Source organism: Macaca mulatta, chromosome 14 (genome assembly GCF_049350105.2).
Source record: "Macaca mulatta isolate MMU2019108-1 chromosome 14, T2T-MMU8v2.0, whole genome shotgun sequence".
NCBI lineage: Eukaryota > Metazoa > Chordata > Mammalia > Primates > Cercopithecidae > Macaca > Macaca mulatta.
The window spans coordinates 18,756,774-18,774,564 of record NC_133419.1 but is presented as its reverse complement, the minus strand read 5'-3'; the positions used below and the strand labels follow the sequence as shown (position 1 = coordinate 18,774,564).

The window sequence follows — 17,791 nt, the reverse complement described above, 5'->3', positions numbered from 1 at the left end:
CAGCCTAGGTGACAGACTCCATCTCAACAAAATAAATAAACAAGTAAATAAAAGAAAACAAAGAAAATAATCAATATGTAAAAGTGTTGATGCTGCCAAGCTCCTTCATTCTGGCAAACATGACTAGTCAATGTTTACATAAACGACTACAAAATTAAATCCCTGAATGAACCTTTATACGTATTCTTTATGTAAACCATTTTTTTTTTTTAGTGAGGCTTACAGTCAACATCCTTTTAATAACTTTATGCTACCTATCTTCTTTTTTTTGAGACAGCATCTCACTCTGTCATCCAGGCTGGAGTGGAGGGAACACGATCTTAGCTCACTGCAACCTCCACCTCCTGGGCTCAAGTGATCCTTACACCTCTGCCTCCCGAGTAGCTTGGAGTTGCTGGGACTGCAGGTATGCACCACTATGCTCAGCTAATTTTGAAATTTGTTGTAGAGACAAGGTCTCGTTATATTGCCCAGACTGGTCTCGAACTCTTGGGCTCAAGTGATCCCACTGATTGTGAGCCACCACAACCACCCCTATGCTATCTATCTAGACAACACCTTTTTCTTATTATAAAAGTAATGTGTGTTAACTGCAGAAAATTTAGTAACTACAGAAAAAACATAAGTATTAAAACACAATTTCACCACCACCTAATAACCATGATGAACACTAAATTATGTATCCACTTGACTCCTTCCAGTTTTTTTTTAATACACATGTAGTATATAAATTATATGAAAAAGATAGGCATAATCCTATTATAACATTTTTCTTATATGATCACAAACATTTTCCCAGATTTGAGACTACGATGTTTAAAGTCTACATAGTATTCCATTTTATGAATGTACCATAATTATCATCCCTACCATTGGACATTTGTTTCCAATTTTTCTTTTTCATTTTTGAGACAGGGTCTCACTCTGTCACCCAGGCTAGAGTGCAGTGGTGTGATCACAGCTCACTGCAACCTTAACGTCCTGGGCTCAAGTGATCCTCCCAACCTCCGCCTCCAGGTTCAAGTGATTCTTTCGCTTTAGTCTCCCGAGTAGCTAGGACTACAGGCGCGTGTCACCATGCCCAACTAATTTTTCAGTTTTTTGTAGAGATGGGGTCTCACTATGTTGCCAAGCTGGCCAATTTTTCAATATTAAAAATAACATAGAAGAGGTCCTCCTTAATTCTCCATCCCTAGTTCTGGCCTGACACAAAATATGTTTTCAATAAATATTTGTTTACTGAATATATACTCTGATATTATCTATTCCGAATCAGGCACTGTGCAAAGTACTTTTAAAACATGCTAATTCACTTTGTACTAACATCAACTACATGAAAGAAATATATTCTCATTTTACACTAGATTCATAAAGGGCAAGTAACCTGCGAAAACAACAAAACTGGTAAGTAATGAAATTAAACTAAGATGCAGTCTATGCTTCTTCCTTTACATCTTCTTCCCTCCCATCGCAAAGAAGAAAATATCCCAGAGAAAGATGGAATTGTAAAAGTTTATTAGGATATGTGGAACTTCACTAAGACTCTTCTTCAAAACCCCTAGGATTGCCATGAAACAGCAGCAGCGTAATTTAAAGGAGTCGAGAGAATCTGCAGGAACTCAAATACAGCAATGATGGGAGACAGAATAGTTTAACAGTCTGGAAAACTGTATGGCGTTATCAGATACACATGCCCTACAACCCAGGAACTCTATTCCTAGGTGTATAGCCTAGAAGCTGATGCAAATTACACCAGAAAACCTATATAGCGATAGTCAGAGCAATGTTGTTCGTAATAGTCAAAAGCTGGAAACAGTTCACATGCTCATCAAAATGTGCTTTTCAAACTCAGGACCAATCTTCCCTCACCACCCCCACCAACTGAATACTGGATGTCTGTAAAATACAATAAAAATTATTATATCTGTGCATTTTTAAAGTTGAATGCCAAATGGTCTAGCTGCTGTGTAAAACCATTTGGAAGTTTCTCAAAAAATTAGAGTATCATATAGGGATGAGCAGACTGATCTGGATTTTATAAACAGATATAAGAAGCCAAGTTTTTGGTACACAATAGAGTTTGATGCCTAAAGAGCAAATAAAATTGCCAACAAAGAGAAGCATTAATAAGATTAATTTGAACTATATATAATGCTTGCTGTGGTTTATCTGATCTAGTCCCTACTAAAGATACATATTCAGAAATTTCAATTATTCAGAGCTCTCAGATTTTTATCCCAGTCTAAAACAGAGGCAAAGACAAGGAGGCCAGCTAAAATAAGTATGTTTTACAGAAATATTATAATCATATACCGCTGATCTAAAAATGTCTACCTAAGAGCTCAAATACCATATAGTCCATGTTATCGCTGAAAAGGTTTAGGTGTAATTGTTTATTTGTAGACTAGAGGTTAAGAAACGTTTTCAAGGTTATACATGAAGGCAGAACTTAGAATAAATTCCAAATTGTCTGATTTTTCAGTTTAGTGTTCAAATAAATAACAAATTTCCTATTAAATATGCACTATATCCCATCATAAAAGAGACCCCAAAATCTGTGCATTTTCTCATTAACCAACCAGTTAAAACTAAGGGACAGAGAGATTAAGTCATGAGTAATATTAGAGCTGGGCCTAGAACCTATGTCTCCTACTTCTCAGTCTATCTCTCTTCCCTACAACCCATGGGCCCAAATGTGGTGTCTTTTTAGTTTAAATTCCTGTATTTTGACAATCTATAAGAGTAATTACAGAGCTACTGTACAGATTATTTTCTCTTCTACTTAGAAAAAAACCACTGGCAGTACGACTATTTTATGGCAAATTCGCAAGCTCTTGACCTACAAAAGCTCTTCACTATCACAATACAAGAGATCTGAATTTGATTACCATTCCTGGACTCTCACTTCTGGCTAAGGAGATGCTATTGCAGAAGCACAGAATTATGTGAACAGAAGTTTGAGAAAAACTTCTGCTGCATCAAAAAGCAACCTATTTGAATGACCACTAAGTGTGATGATAGGCTCATAAAAAAAAAAATTGTTAAAAAAAAAAAAAGCAGTGCATACACATGCCCAGAAATCTACTCAAACCATGTCTAGGAAGGACAACTGGATTAAAGAAACATAACAACTATGTAACTGTCATAGAAAACTTAAGATTTTTATTACTTAACCAAAATCTGACAAAATCCCATCTCTGAGTAGCAGGTGGCAAAAATGACAAGACTTTCCCTCAAATTAAAAAAACCTCACTGTCTCCAGGTATTTCCCATTAACAAGGACAAGTGTTATCCTCTTGCTGGAGTACTCTGCATTACCAGGCAGCCAGAAATCTGAACTGTTTTCTAGCAGATTATCTCAAACTTTGGTGTGTTTGCTTTCCTAATCTTGGGATGGTGGTGTCCCACAAATTCCTTTAGAGACAGAGAGGGGTAAAGAGCTGTCTCTTTCACACGGTGCTCTTCGTATCAGGAGGAAAAAAGGTTAACTGGACTCTTCCTAAGAGATGATCACTGTCAACGTATCCAAAAGGGGTATGGGATACCACCAATACAGGCCTCTGGAGAGACAGAAAGCTAAACCTGCTGTGAATTAGGACAACGTGGAGTTGCTGCTCGACTGTACCAAGGTAGATGAAAACCTAATGCTTACTCATCCCAAAGCTACCAAGGTCTTCAAATACCGGGGTAAGGATCCAAGGCCCAGAGCAAGAGATTCAGCTCCACCCATTCAGCTCAAATGGGTTATACTCTGGTAAAAGCAAACCTCTCCTCACCCCAAGTAAGAACCAGGCGGGGGCAAAGCCAGGTCGTGGGCACTGCTCACCCACTGCATACCCAAACAAGCACCCTACGGCTGCTGTCACCACCCAGAAGTAGAGCAGATGCCCTGGCTTTAGCTCACTGCAGCCGGCATTGTTTATGCTCTTTCGCCGTCTTAGCCTCTGATAGGCCAGGAAAGTCCCCAGTACTGTCCACCAGGACTTGCAGCACGGTCTCGGGATGCTTGCCCCTTGCCCGTGGTTTGACACTTACGCTCCCCGGGCAGGGAGAGGTCAGGGGACCTAAGGTCCGAGCAGGATCAGCAGGAATACCCGGCAGGCTGTGGCGGCGGCGGCGGCGGCGGCAGCATTGGTGCTGCAGACCGCTGGGAAACGCCTCCTCCGAGGGCGGGGCCCGGAGCGCCACTGCCAGAGTGCCCGCCCCACCCTCAGTTCCTCTCTTCGCACACACTGAAAGCTTAAAGGGGCCGCAGTGTATCTTCGCCCAGAGGTTTGCAGGCCTCAGGCGCTGCTTCCAGGTCATAGGCTTTCCAAGGCAAGAGGCAAATGATGGACCAACTAGGAAGACTACTGCGGTTCGGTGGACCTCTTTTTTTGGTGGTATTACACATAATATTCCAGAAACAAAGGAGATGACCAGTTCCCACTATTACAATCCTAATCCCTCCTCCAAGGGTGAAAAAAATTACTGCAGGTAACAGCCAAAGCATCAAGGTAAATACATAGCCCCTCATTATATGTAAGCTGCTTACTTCATTAAACTCCTTTGGACTTGAGCAGTTCTTCAAATGGCAACTCAAAGGCCCGGAAAAGAACCTAGAATGCTCCACCTCACCTTTTCACAGAATTCCTTCTTTACAAAACTGGAGGAGGAATCCTGGTCAATGATACAAGATGAGCAGGAAGGTAACAGAAGGTAAAATAGAAAAATACCAGCCTGGGCAACAAAGGGAGACCCCTTTCTACAAATAAAAAATTAGCTGGGCATGGTGGTACAAGCCTGTAGTCCCAGCTACTGTGGAGGCTGAAGTGGGAGGCTCCCGAGCCCAGGACTAGGCTGCAGTGAGCCAGACTGCACCACAACACTCCACCCTGAACAACCGAGTGAAACCTTACCTCTATAAAAGAAAAAAAAGAAAAATAACCTTCCCCTTTTCGTGTGTAAAATATGATCTTTCAAAAATTGCCCTAAAAGTCAATGTAAATAAATGTACAAGTCTATGTAAGTAATCTTGCATGCCAATACAATTGTAAGGTGCAGTCACCTAATTTAATATGAGGAGTTCTTAAGAAAATTGTAGTAGAAACAGCATTAATATTTCAAGGAGTTAAGTCCTAGTCTCTGAGATCTCCAAAGGTTAGCAACTAGTTTTAATTTTCTTTTTGGAGGAAGAGTTTGTCCTGAATCCTAGTTTACAAGGTTTGACCGCATTTTGTGTCTCCCATCATACCAACAGAAAAGATATGTGCTTTTTAAGTCCGTATTACTCTACCTAATTTAGATGAATCAACACACCTCCTTAAAGCCTTAGGCCATCATCATATCAGTACAGGAATCAATGTAGTAAGCTTAAAGACCATTTGTAAGAAACCCAATTTCTCCTATCCCCAACAGGAGTAAAGCAGAAATTTAAGAATCCAAAGAACGGTAATGAATATTGCTCCACCAGAGAACAGACTCAGGTTACTCTTATTCTGAAGGTTTTAGAGAACCCTAAGTTAAAGTTGCCAAGTACCGTTTCCTTACTTGGGTGGGGGCGGGGTAGATAAATAAATAAAGTTGCCAAGTAAAAAACTAATTCAGATTAAAATAGTCTGATTTTTGAACTGCCAAGACAATCTCATTCTAAAATGCATTTAACTGTAAAGAATACCTCTGAATTAGGTAATTAAGATCTTCCTTCATTATATTCCCATCAAGCTTAACGCTATTCTGAGAGTAATGGTTTGCAGATCAGCCTTTCTCATCAGATTGTGAGTGCCTCAAGGGCAAGGGCTGGAATGTATCTTAATTATCTTTTTCTCCCAATGTGTGATACAAAATAAGTACCCAACAAATATTTACCACAAGAGGTATGACCAACATTTTCTGTTAGGTAGCATTCTAGTGACACAGGACTTCAGTTAACCGCAATAAACATAGTACAATGAGTATATGTGTACATGCACACACAAATGGATAATACCCTGTGCTGTGTTTATGAGTGAATTAAACATTTTAAAAATTAGAGAAAAAAAATCTACTAACAGTCACAAAAAAAGCCAAATACTGTATGATCCCACTTTTATGAGGCATGCAAATTCATAAATTCATAGAACCAGAAAGTAGAATGGTAGTAGCCAAAGATAGGGTAGGGGTGTGCCTCAGGAGGGGGATAGGAGAAATATTTAGATACAGAGTTTCACATTAGCAAGATGAGAAAGTTCTGGAGATCTGTTTCATAACAATCTGAATATACTTAACACTATTGAACTGTACACTTAAAAATGGTTAAGACGGTAAATTTTACACTATTGTTTTTATACCATACACAAAAAATGAGACATTCATCTATACAAAAATTGCTTTGCAAATATTTAAAGAAAACAAAAGATGATATGGAAGACAGAAGTAACTATATAAATACAGCTGACCCTTTAATAACATGGATTTGAACCGCACAGGTTGACTTGCATGTGAATTTTTTTCTGCCCGTCACCCCTAATTCAGCAGGACCAACCCCTCCTCTTCCTCAGCCTATTCAACATGAGGATGATGACAAGGATGAAGACCTTTATGATGATCCACTTCCATTTAATGAATAGTAAATATATTTTCTATTTACTGGGCAATAAGTGAAACCCTGTCTCTAAAAATAAAAATAAAAAATTATCTGGGCATGGTGGCGCACGCCTGTTAGTCCCAGCTACTCGGGAGGCTAAGGTGGAAGGACTGAGGCGAGGAAGAGTGAGTCAAGAGAGGACCACAGCACTCCACCCTGAACAATGAAGCGAGAAAAAATATTTTTTCTTCCTTCTGATTTTCTTAACATCTTCTTTTCTCTAGCTTACTTTACTGTAAGAATACAATATGTAATACATATAACATACAAAATATGTGTTAAACAACTGTTTATGTTATCAATAAGGCTTTTGGTCAACAGTAGGCTATTAGTAAAGTTTTGGGGGAATCTAAAGTTATATGTGAAGTTCCCACTGCACAGGGGGATCCCTAACCTTGGCATTGCTCAAGGGTCAAATGTGCCAATGTGGAAGAAATCCATTAAGTTTTAAGAAGAAATTTGCAAGACAGTATATGAAGTCTAATTCCTTTTTTGCGTGTGTGTATATATGTGTGTGTGTGTATATATATGTCTCACATACACATTTACATATGCATTTGTGTAAGCTAATAATGACCCCCAAAGAGATCAAGTTGTAATCCCTGGAACTTGTAAATGTTACTTTATTTGGAAAAAGGGTCTTTGCAGATGTGATTAAATTAAGGATCTTGAGATGGGGGATTACCCTGGATTATCTGGGTAGGTCCTAAAGGCAATCACATATATCATTATGGGCAAGACAGAAGGAGATTTGACACAATGGAGAAAGTGATATGAAGAGGGATCAGAGAAAGATTAGAACAGAGTAGAGTAAGATGGCCACAGGCCTAGGAGTGCCAGCAGCCACCAGAAGCTGGAAGAGGTAAGGAACCGATTCTTTCCTAGGGCCTCTGGAGGGAGTGTGATCCCGCTGACTGACACCTTGATGTAGGTCCATAAGACTCATTTTGGATTTCTGGCCTCCATACTTTGAGAGAACAAATCCTGTTGTTTTAAGCCACCAAGTTTGTGGTCATTTGTTACAGCAGCCATAGAAAACTAGGACAACATTGTACATGTTTGAATGCACATAAACATTTTCTGGAAGGAGCTGTAGAAAACTGTTAACCATGGCTACTTCTGAGAGTGTGTCTAAGCGTTAAGCAAAGAAATTTTTTGAAAAAACTTTTACTTTTAACTTTAATACCCATCCATGCCTTCTGATTTTTAATGAGCTTCAGCATCTTTTATAATAATTTTATATTTTTTATATTATTAAATTGTTTTCATTTACTTTTTCTTTATTTAACTCCCACTTAGATGATAAATAATGCTTTTTAAAGCTTTAAAACTTAAAAATTCCCACTTAGAGCCTTGAAGCTGGATCATCTGCCTATGCTCATCCCATAGGCTACACTTCACTTTCACTCTTAACATTTTTCTTGTGTGCATATCTCCTTTGAAAGAAGGAACTCGCCGGGCGCGGTGGCTCAAGCCTGTAATCCCAGCACTTTGGGAGGCCGAGACGGGCGGATCACGAGGTCGGGAGATCGAGACCATCCTGGTTAACACGGTGAAACCCCGTCTCTACTAAAAAATACAAAAAACTAGCCGGGCGAGGTGGCGGGCGCCTGTAGTCCCAGCTACTCAGGAGGCTGAGGCAGGAGAATGGCGTGAACCCGGGAGGCGGAGCTTGCAGTGAGCTGAGATCCGGCCACTGCACTCCAGCCTGGGCAACAGAGCGAGACTCCGTCTCAAAAAAAAAAAAAAAAAAAAAAAAGAAAGAAAGAAGGAACTCAGTCTTATTCATTATCCCAGCATTGAGCATAGTGCTTTGTACTCTAGTGTAAAATTTCTAAAATGGCACCATTTCATCAAGTCACAGAAGTCTTTTTGTTTTTTGAGACAGGGTATTGCTCCATTGCCTAGGCTGGAGTATGGTGGTGCAATCACTGCTCACTCTAGTCTCAACCTCCCAACCTCAAGTGAGCCTCCTGCCTCAGCCTCCTGAGTAGCTAGGACTACTGGGGCATGTACCACCACATCTAATTTTTAAATTTTTTTGTAGAGACAGGGTCTCACTATGTGGCCCAGGCTGGTCTCGAAGTCCCAGGCTCAAGCAATCCTCCTGCCTCAGCCTCCCAAAGAGTTGATATTACAGGCATGAACCACCCAGCCAGAAGTCTTAAATATACAGTAATTGTATCTTTTTTTTTTTGAGACAGGGTCTTGCTTTGTTACTGAGGCTAGCATGCAGTAGCACGAACACGGCTCACTGCAGCCTCGACTTCCTGGGCTCTGGCAATCCTTCTGCCTCAGCACCTCACATGTCTGGGACCACAGGTATGTGCCATCATGCCCAGCTAACTTTCTTACTTTTTGTAGAGATGGGGTGTCACCATCTTGCCCAGGCTGGTTTTGAACTCCTGGACTCAACTGAACTGCCTGCCTCAGCTTCCCAAAGTGCTGGGATTACAGGCATGAGCCACCACGCCTGGTCTTATAAAGAAAATTTTGTAGGCCGGGCGCGGTGGCTCAAGCCTGTAATCCCAGCACTTTGGGAGGCCGAGACGGGCGGATCACAAGGTCAGGAGATCGAGACCATCCTGGCTAACCCGGTGAAACCCCATCTCTACTAAAAAATACAAAAAACTAGCTGGGCGTGGTGGCGGGCGCCTGTAGTCCCAGCTACTCGGGAGGCTGAGGCAGGAGAATGGCGTAAACCCAGGAGGCGGAGCTTGCAGTGAGCTGAGATCTGGCCACTGCACTCCAGCCTGGGCAACAGAGCAAGACTCCGTCTCAAAAAAAAAAAAAAAAGAAAATTTTGTAGAATGTGTATTTCAAATGTGTTGAGAAAACAAGATATATTTAATAAAATTCCGAAGTAAACCCTTTTCAAAGTGAAAAGAAATCACTCAGTAATATTTTGAAATTTTCCAAGATTTTTGCCACTGTTTTCCTAGTTACTTTTTTATTATAAGATCCACTAAAGAGGGTAATTTCATTTTTAGAATCTTTCACTTTGGCAAAGCCATGGCAGTAGAACAGTTGCTTGAAGGAAATCTTACTGCAGAAAGCTCTACTCTAGATTAAATTTAGTGTAAACCTGGAGTCATGTTGAGCTCTGGGGGTAGAGAGATTGAGTTGTAAACCTTGCTGTGCCACAAACCAGCTGATCCTCAGTTTTATCAATCATCATAACAATACCATCTTCACGTTGCTCCCTATTTAAGACACACTTCTTGAACATATATTATGTGCCAGGCACTACCCTAAGCACTTCACATGTATTTACTCATTTAATCCTTAAAACCCTTAAGTTGATATTATTATCCCTATTTAATAATAAGGCAATTGAGGCAAAGAGGGTAACTTGCCTAACATGACTCAACTAATCATTGTTGTAAAGATTAAATGTTATACATGTTGGCCGGGCGAGGTGGCTCAAGCCTGTAATCCCAGCACTTTGGGAGGCCGAGGTCGGCGGATCACAAGGTCAGGAGATCGAGACCATCCTGGCTAACAGTGAAACCGCGTCTCTACTAAAAATATGAAAAAAAAATTAGCCAGGGCCGGGCGCGGTGGCTCACGCCTGTAATCCCAGCACTTTGGGAGGCCGAGGCGGGCGGATCACAAGGTCAGGAGATCGAGACCACGGTGAAACCCCGTCTCTACTAAAAATACAAAAAAAAATAAGCCGGGCGCGGTTGTGGGCGCCTGTAGTCCCAGCTACTCGGGAGGCTGAGGCAGGAGAATGGCGTGAACCCGGGAGGCGGAGCTTGCAGTGAGCCGAGATCGTGCCACTGCACTCCAGCCTGGGCGACAGAGCGAGACTCCGTCTCAAAAAAAAAAAAAAAAAAAAAAAATTAGCCAGGTGTGGTGGCGGGCGCCTGTAGTCCCAGTTACTCGGGAGGCTGAGGCAGGAGAATGGCGTGAACCTGGGAGGTGGAGCTTGCAGTGAGCAGAGATCATGCCACTGCACTCCAGCCTGGGCGAGAGTGAGACTCCGTCTCAAAAAAAAAAAAAAAGAATTTCAAATAAATTAGGTAGGTACTCCACCCTAAGATCAAGGAACTCCCCATTCCTTAAGTGTGGGCTACAAACAGTGACTTCCCTTCAAAGAATACAGTATAGAAAAGGAGGGAAAAAAAGTAAATTCACACTGTAGAAACCTCACAAACATTATTTCAGGTCAATATGAACAGTCAAGGTCAATACTAACAGTCATAAATCATGTTGATAGCATGTACCCTTGATATGATGTGATGAAATGGCACTTTAACTCTGTGGTCTTCCTTCCTAAAACCCGTAACTCCAGTCTAATGAGAAAAACATCAGACAAATTCCAGTAAAAGGACATCTTAAAATGTATTTGACTAGTACCTCTCAAAACAGATTAAAAAATTTTTTTAAAATTCAGATCTATAATTTTTCTAGCTTTCTTAGTTGAAGCCTTTCTGAACTAGTCTAAAATAAAGTTAATTTTGAGACTAATTGAGACTGTTGAGATACTGCTTACACCCAAAGACACAGGAACAAACCTGGTGCAGCGGCCCACACCAGTAATCCCAGCACTTTGGGAGGCTGGAGCGAGAGGATTGTTTGAGGCCAGGAGTTCAACACCAGCTTAGGCAACATACTGAGACTGTGTCTCCACAAAAAGAAAAAATTGAGGGCCGGACACGGTGGCTCATGCCTGTAATCCCAGCACTTTAGCACTCTGGGAGGCCGAGGCAGGCAGATCACTTTAGTCCAAGGGTTCAAGACCATCCTGGGCAACATAGTGATACCTTGCCTCTATAAAAAAAAAAAAAAAAATTAGCTGGGCGTGATGGCACTCGCCTGTAGTCCCAGTCACTAGAGGCTGAGGTGAGAGGATCCCTTGAGCCTGGGAGGCGAAGGCTGCAGTAAGCAGAGATGGGGCCACCACACTCCAGCCTGGGAGACAGAGTGAAACCCCATCTCAAAAAAAAAAAAAAAAAAAAAAAAAATAGCTGAGCCACCCTTGCCACAGTATTTTTTTTTTTTAGAATATAAAAATAAAAAAATAAAGACACAGAAACACAGCCAACTGGTTAGTCAGATACTGTTTTGGTCACTTTGTCGTACAAAGAAGATGATGTCAGTTTTGGCCAATTTTGTTCAACAAATATTTTTGACCACCTAGTTTGTTGCAGGCATTGTTAAAGCCACTGAGGTAACCTCGCAGGAAAAAAAAAAAAATCTATGCTGTGCTTTCATTTCTACGAGAAAATCTAACAATATATAGACAAACAATAAACAATTACATAACAATATATGCCATGAAGTAAATAAGGAAAAGTGAAGTAAAAGTGACCAAGAGGGCTCCTCTAATTAAGAGCTCAGAAAAGTATCTCTTTAAGGAAATGACATTTAAGTTGAGGCCTGAGAGTGCCCGTAATATAGGCTGGGGGTAGGGGTAGAGTGAAGTGGGAAGTTCCAGAACAGAATGCAAAGACAGAAAAGAATAAGCATAATGTGTTGGAGTTACATACATCAAGCAGGTAGAGTAACTGCCCTGATAGAAATGACCTAAGTAATGTATTCTAAACTCCAGAGGCAAGAATAGGAAAATCATTTAAAAACCTTAAAACTCTCCAACATTAACTACCAAGAATCCATCACTCCTAATTAGATTAAGAACTCAATTTTTATGCATCCCTTTAGCTACCTCCTGCCACCACTGTCACAGTTGTCCATCTCCCATATGGTAAATGCTATTTTGCATTGCCCCATCTTCCCTCTAAAAACTATCATGCTGGTCATTCATATTTCATTGCATCTCTGGTAGAAGTACTTTTTTAAAGGGGCTGGGGGAATTCTACCCAGAAATTGCTCTTGCATTCTCCTACAGATCCCTACTTCACGTAGTACAACCATAGGTTAAGAGCAAAGGCCCTAGAGATAGACTAACCTGGGTTCAAATTCAGGTTTCATCACTTAGTTCTATGATTTTGAGCAAGTTGCACAGCCTTTTAAAGACTCAGTTTCCTCATCTGTAAAACATTATGAGGATAAAAAAAGATAAAATATAGCTGGGCATGGTGGCTCATGCTTGTAATCCCAGCACTTTGGGAGGGTGAGGAGGGCAGATTGCTTAAGCCTAGGAGTTTGAGAACAGCCTGGGTAACATGGCAAAACCCTGTCTCTACAAAAAATACAAAAATTAGCTGGATGTAGTGGCATGTGCCTGTAGTCCCAGCTACTCGGGAGGCTGAGGTGGGAGGATCGATTGAGCCCAGGTTGAGGCTACAGTGAGCCATGATTACACCATCCAGCCTGGGTGACAGAGCGAGACCCTGTCTCAAAAAATAAATAAAATAAAATAAAATGTGGAACCCAGTAGGCATTTAATACATGTTAGCTACTGCTAGTAAAATTATTTGGGCATGTATTTTATTCAAGGACCAGAGCTGAGCCCAGAGGGATTACAGAAACTATAATTTGCTACAGTAAATTGTTTGAGAGATAAAACTGTCAAACTCCCTTAGGTCAGGGCCTTTGTCTTTTTCTGGTTCACCAGTGTATTCCCTGAATCTAGAACAATGTGTAACAGACATTAAGCATCAATCTCAATATCTGTTCAATGAATGAATAAGACCCCATTAAGAAGCATAAGAGAGCCTGGCTTTACCTTAACATATTCATTCCTGTCAACATTTTTAACACTTATCCTAAGGCATTGTTAAAGATGTTTATTATTTTTAATTGCTTACCAAAAACCTAAACAGTGTTCATAATATTAAGGTACTCAAATTTATTGCAATTAAAACTTTGCTGCTGGAGCAGCTGAGAGCTGAAAACATTGCGGTCCCTGGAGCATAGTGTGCCCAGAGAGGGCATGGAAGCTCCATGCCTCTTCCCCTATACCTCACCCTATATAGCTCTTTGTATCCTTTGCAATATCCTTTATAATAAACTGGCTGGAAAACATGTTTTCCTGAGTGCTGTGAACAGCTCTAGCAAATTAATCAAACCCAAGGCGGGGGTTGGGGGATTGTAGGAATGCCCATTTATATAGTCAGTCTACAGAAGCACAGGTAAAAAAAAAAAAAAACCGGCCGGGCGCGGTGGCTCAAGCCTGTAATCCCAGCACTTTGGGAGGCCGAGACGGGTGGATCACGAGGTCAGGAGATCGAGACCATCCTGGTGAACACCGTGAAACCCCGTCTCTACTAAAACTACAAAAAACTAGCCGGGCGAGGTGGCGGGCGCCTGTAGTCCCAGCTACTCGGGAGGCTGAGGCAGGAGAATGGAGTGAACCCGGGAGGCGGAGCTTGCAGTGAGCTGAGATCCGGCCACTGCACTCCAGCCTGGGCGACAGAGCGAGACTCCGTCTCAAAAAAAAAAAAAAAAAAAAAAACAAAACCTGGGGCTTGGGATTGGCATCTGAGTGGGGGGCAGTCTTGTGGGACTAAACCCTCAACCTGTGGCATCTGACACTACCTCCAGATAAAGAGTGTCAGAATTGGCCAGACACGGTGGCTCATGCCTGTAATCCCAACACTTTGGGAGGCTGAGGTGGGCGGATCACTCGAGGCCGGGAGTTCAAGACCAGCCTGGCCAAAATGGAGAAACCCCGTCTCTACTAAAAATACAAAAAATTAGATGGGCGTGGTGGTGGGTTCTTGTAATCCCAGCTACTCAGGAGGCTGAGGCAGGAGAATCGCTGGAACCCGGGAGACAGAGGTTGCAGTGAGCCAAGATCGCGCCACTGCACTCCAGCGTGGGCGACAGAGCAACTCTGTCTCAATTAAAAAAAAAAAAAAAAAGTCAGAATTGAACTGAATTAGAGGACACACAGCTGGTGTCTACTGCTGAAGAACTACTTGCTTGGTGTGTGGGGAAAAAAATCCCACACATCTGAGGTCACAGAAGTTTTCTGTATTGTGAGAGTATAAGATAAACTTATTAAAGTTTCTTATTCTATATTCTCAGAATTGGTGTCAGAACTGGGATTTGCTAGAATGACTTTGGCTCACAGACACATATGGTTTGGGAAGAAAAAGGATAAAAGGATAGGGATGAAGAACTTTGATTCCTAGGTGGCCAAGTGGTCACCTATGGCAAGGAGCCGAAGTTGTGCTGCCATCAATTACTCAAGGTAAAAATTATCCATGGAATCTAGAGATGGATCCAATTGCCTGGGAGTTGGTTCACAGGATGCACAAGGAAATGCAAACTAATATTAAAAAAGTGAAATGTTGGCTGGGCACGGTGGCTGACGCCTGTAATCCCAGCACTTTGGGAGGCCGAGGCAGGTGGATCACAATGTCAGGAGATCAAGACCATCCGGCTAACATGGTGAAACCCCATCTCTACTAAAAATACAAAAAATTAGCAGGGCGTAGTGACTCACATCTGTAATCCCAGCTACTTGGGAGGCTGAGGCAGGACAATCGCTTGAGCCTGGGAGGCAGAGGTTGCAGTGAGCTGAGCTCGTGCCACTGCACTCCAGCCCTGGAGACAGAGTAAGACTTCGTCTCAAAAAAAGAAAAAAAAAGAAAGAAAGTGAAATGTTAAATCTCTTGGTTATTGTTATCTGTAAGAGCTAAAATGAAATTAAAAGAGAGTGGTGGGTTGGACCTTCCTGCTAGACCAAGCTCAGACTTCAGTGAGTGTGAGAGCTTAGGCCTCACACTAGCCTCAAAGCTGCCCCCAAGGGAAAAATTTATGCCGGGACCACAGAAAGTGCTTCTAAGACCTTTGGTAACGAAGAAGGTGGTCTGCGAAAACCAAAGAACTATAGAAACCAGGGGGTACAATGTGAAGAAATTGTTTCATTTTGTACATTAGTATCACAAGCTCCCTGAAGGGGACAGTCTGATTCCACCTATAAATGCCAAGTGGAACACCCCAGATCCAGATAAGGCCACGGATATGCTTCATATGCAAGCCATGTGAAACTGGCTTTATGATGACTAGGACATTTGCCCTCTGAATATGCCCACTAGCCAGTCATGGTAAATGCTGTGGTTAAGGGTGACCCCTTAATGTGGATAACCTTACTGTTGCAAAATCAAAAGACAGTTCGAGAAGCCTTATCAAATGTGCTGTCTCAGTTTCCTCTTGTGGGTCTTACAGATGCTAATAAAACTATTAAGTTAAGAGAATAGTGAGACAGAGGACAAATGGATTCATCCTGGAAGGTGGAAATTTTTAAATGGTTATTAACAAATAAGGTAGCAGGGTGCGGTGGCTCATGTCTATAATCCCAGCACTCTGGGAGGCCAAGACGGGATGATCACTTGAGCCCACGAGTTCAAGACTAGCCTGGGTGCCAAAGGAAGACCTTGCTGGTGTCCCAACATTAAGGGGTTCCAAACAAGTTTGCTATATTTACCCTAGTTTGCAGAAATTATAAGTCAGGAGGCAGATTACAATGAGAAATCTGATCTGAAATTGTGGAGGCAGTAGATGAGTCAAGATAAAGACTGACGAATGGGCAAGAGTCTCTTGGCTCAACCACCTGCTGGGGACCCCAAGCCTTCTGTATACAAGTAGGTAAAATGGTCAGGGAGTGGCGAAGAGAAATTCCTGGGGCTCCTTCATATGGAAGCCCCAGGCACAGTGGTACCAAGAGCCATTGGTGAAGCCCCGAAGAGGGCTACAACTAGATTCAGAGAAGGCCAGGCGTAGTGGTTCACACCTATAATCCCAGAATTTTGGGAGGCCGAGACAAAAGAATCCCTTGAGCCTAGGAGTTCGAAACCAGCTTGGGCAACAAGGCAAAAACCCCATCGCTACAAAAATTTGCCAGGCATGGTGATGCACATCTGTAGTCCCAGCTACCGGAAGGCTGAGATGGGAGGATCATCTGAGCCCTGGAGGTTGAGGCTGCAGTGAGTCATAATCGCAGCACTGTGCTCCAGCCAGGGCAAAAGAGTGAGATCTGATCACAAAAAAAAAAATTTTTTTTAATTTTAAAAAAATTTAAAAATTGAGAGAACACAAAGATATAAGTGTTGACAGAACTATGAAAGTTGGAAGCTGTATCTCCTATACATAAATGTTTCAAGGGAATGGATATTATGTCTGGCTGGGGAACACTTCCCCTACCTGGTATTGTAAAAACAAAACCTGTTGATGAAGTCCTAATAGAAGCTCCAGTTAGAAAAGTTAGGGTTAGCCAGGTGTGGTGGCTCACACCTGTAATCCCAGCACTTTGGGAAGCTGAGGCGGGTGGATTACTTGAGGTCAGGAGTTCGAGACCAGCCTGGCCAACATAGTGAAATCCTGTTTCTATTAAAAATACAAAAACTTAGCCGGACATTGTGGCACACACAAGTAGTCCCAGCTACTTGGGAGGCGGAGGTGGGAGAATCGCTTGAACCTAGGAGGCAGAGGTTGCAGTGAGCCGAGATCACACCACTGCACTCCAGCCTGGGCAAAAGAGCAAGACTCTGTCACAAAAAAAAAATAAAAATAAAAAATAAAAGAAAGAAAAGAAAAGTGAGGGTTGATGGAATTAAGATAAAAGTTTACAGGAGAGTTGGTATATTCAAACACACTTCACGTGAGAGCATAAGAGCTCTACACCCTTCTCCCATACCTACTAGCCCTGTGCCTCTCTTCATCTGTATGATTTGTAGCATCCTTTACAATAAACTGTAAAAGTAAAAAACAAACAAAAAAACACTAAAAAAAAAAAAAAAAAGCTGCTGTTAAAACTGAACTGTCAGTTGTAGAAGATTGCGATGGAATTACCACACACCACTGTTCAAAATTCAAAACTGATCAAGACTTTAAAGTAATGGAGAATAAAGTAAAAGGCATGTTAATTGTTACAGAATACCTTTGCTTGCCATTGCCTCAGTGAACAGCCTTTAAATTTTTTTTTTTTTTTTTTTTTTGAGACAGAGTCTCGCTCTGTCACCCAGGCTGGAGCGCAATGGCTGGATCTCAGCTCACTGCAACCTCTGCCTCCCAGGTTCAAATGATCCTCTTGCCTCAGCCTCCCAAGTAGCTGAGATTACAGGTGCCCACCACCACGCCCAGCCATTTTTTGTATTTTTAGTAGAAAGAGAGAGAGAGACGGGGTTTCACCATGTTGGCCCGACTGGTCTCGAACTGCTGACCTGGTGATCCGCCCGCCTCAGCCTCCCAAAGTGCTGGGATTACAGGCGTGAGCCACGGCGCCCAGCCTAAAATCTTATTTTAAAAAAATTTTACATGAGTTTACCAACT

At 42.0% G+C, this 17,791-nt stretch overlaps 1 protein-coding gene across 9 annotated transcripts in view; it reads right to left on the bottom strand.

The window, feature by feature from the left end:
- The window catches only part of CKAP5 (cytoskeleton associated protein 5), a 101,093-nt gene that overhangs the window by 82,003 nt on the left and 1,299 nt on the right, over positions 1–17,791 (bottom strand). Inside the window, exon 1 of one of the 9 annotated variants that reach the window (XM_077962953.1) lies at positions 4,036–4,171. The exons of the other annotated variants lie outside the window; for them this stretch is intronic. The gene's annotated coding sequence lies outside the window, so the exon portion shown is untranslated. Of the gene's footprint in view, positions 1–4,035; positions 4,172–17,791 lie in introns of those variants that run through there. 9 annotated transcript variants of the gene reach the window in all.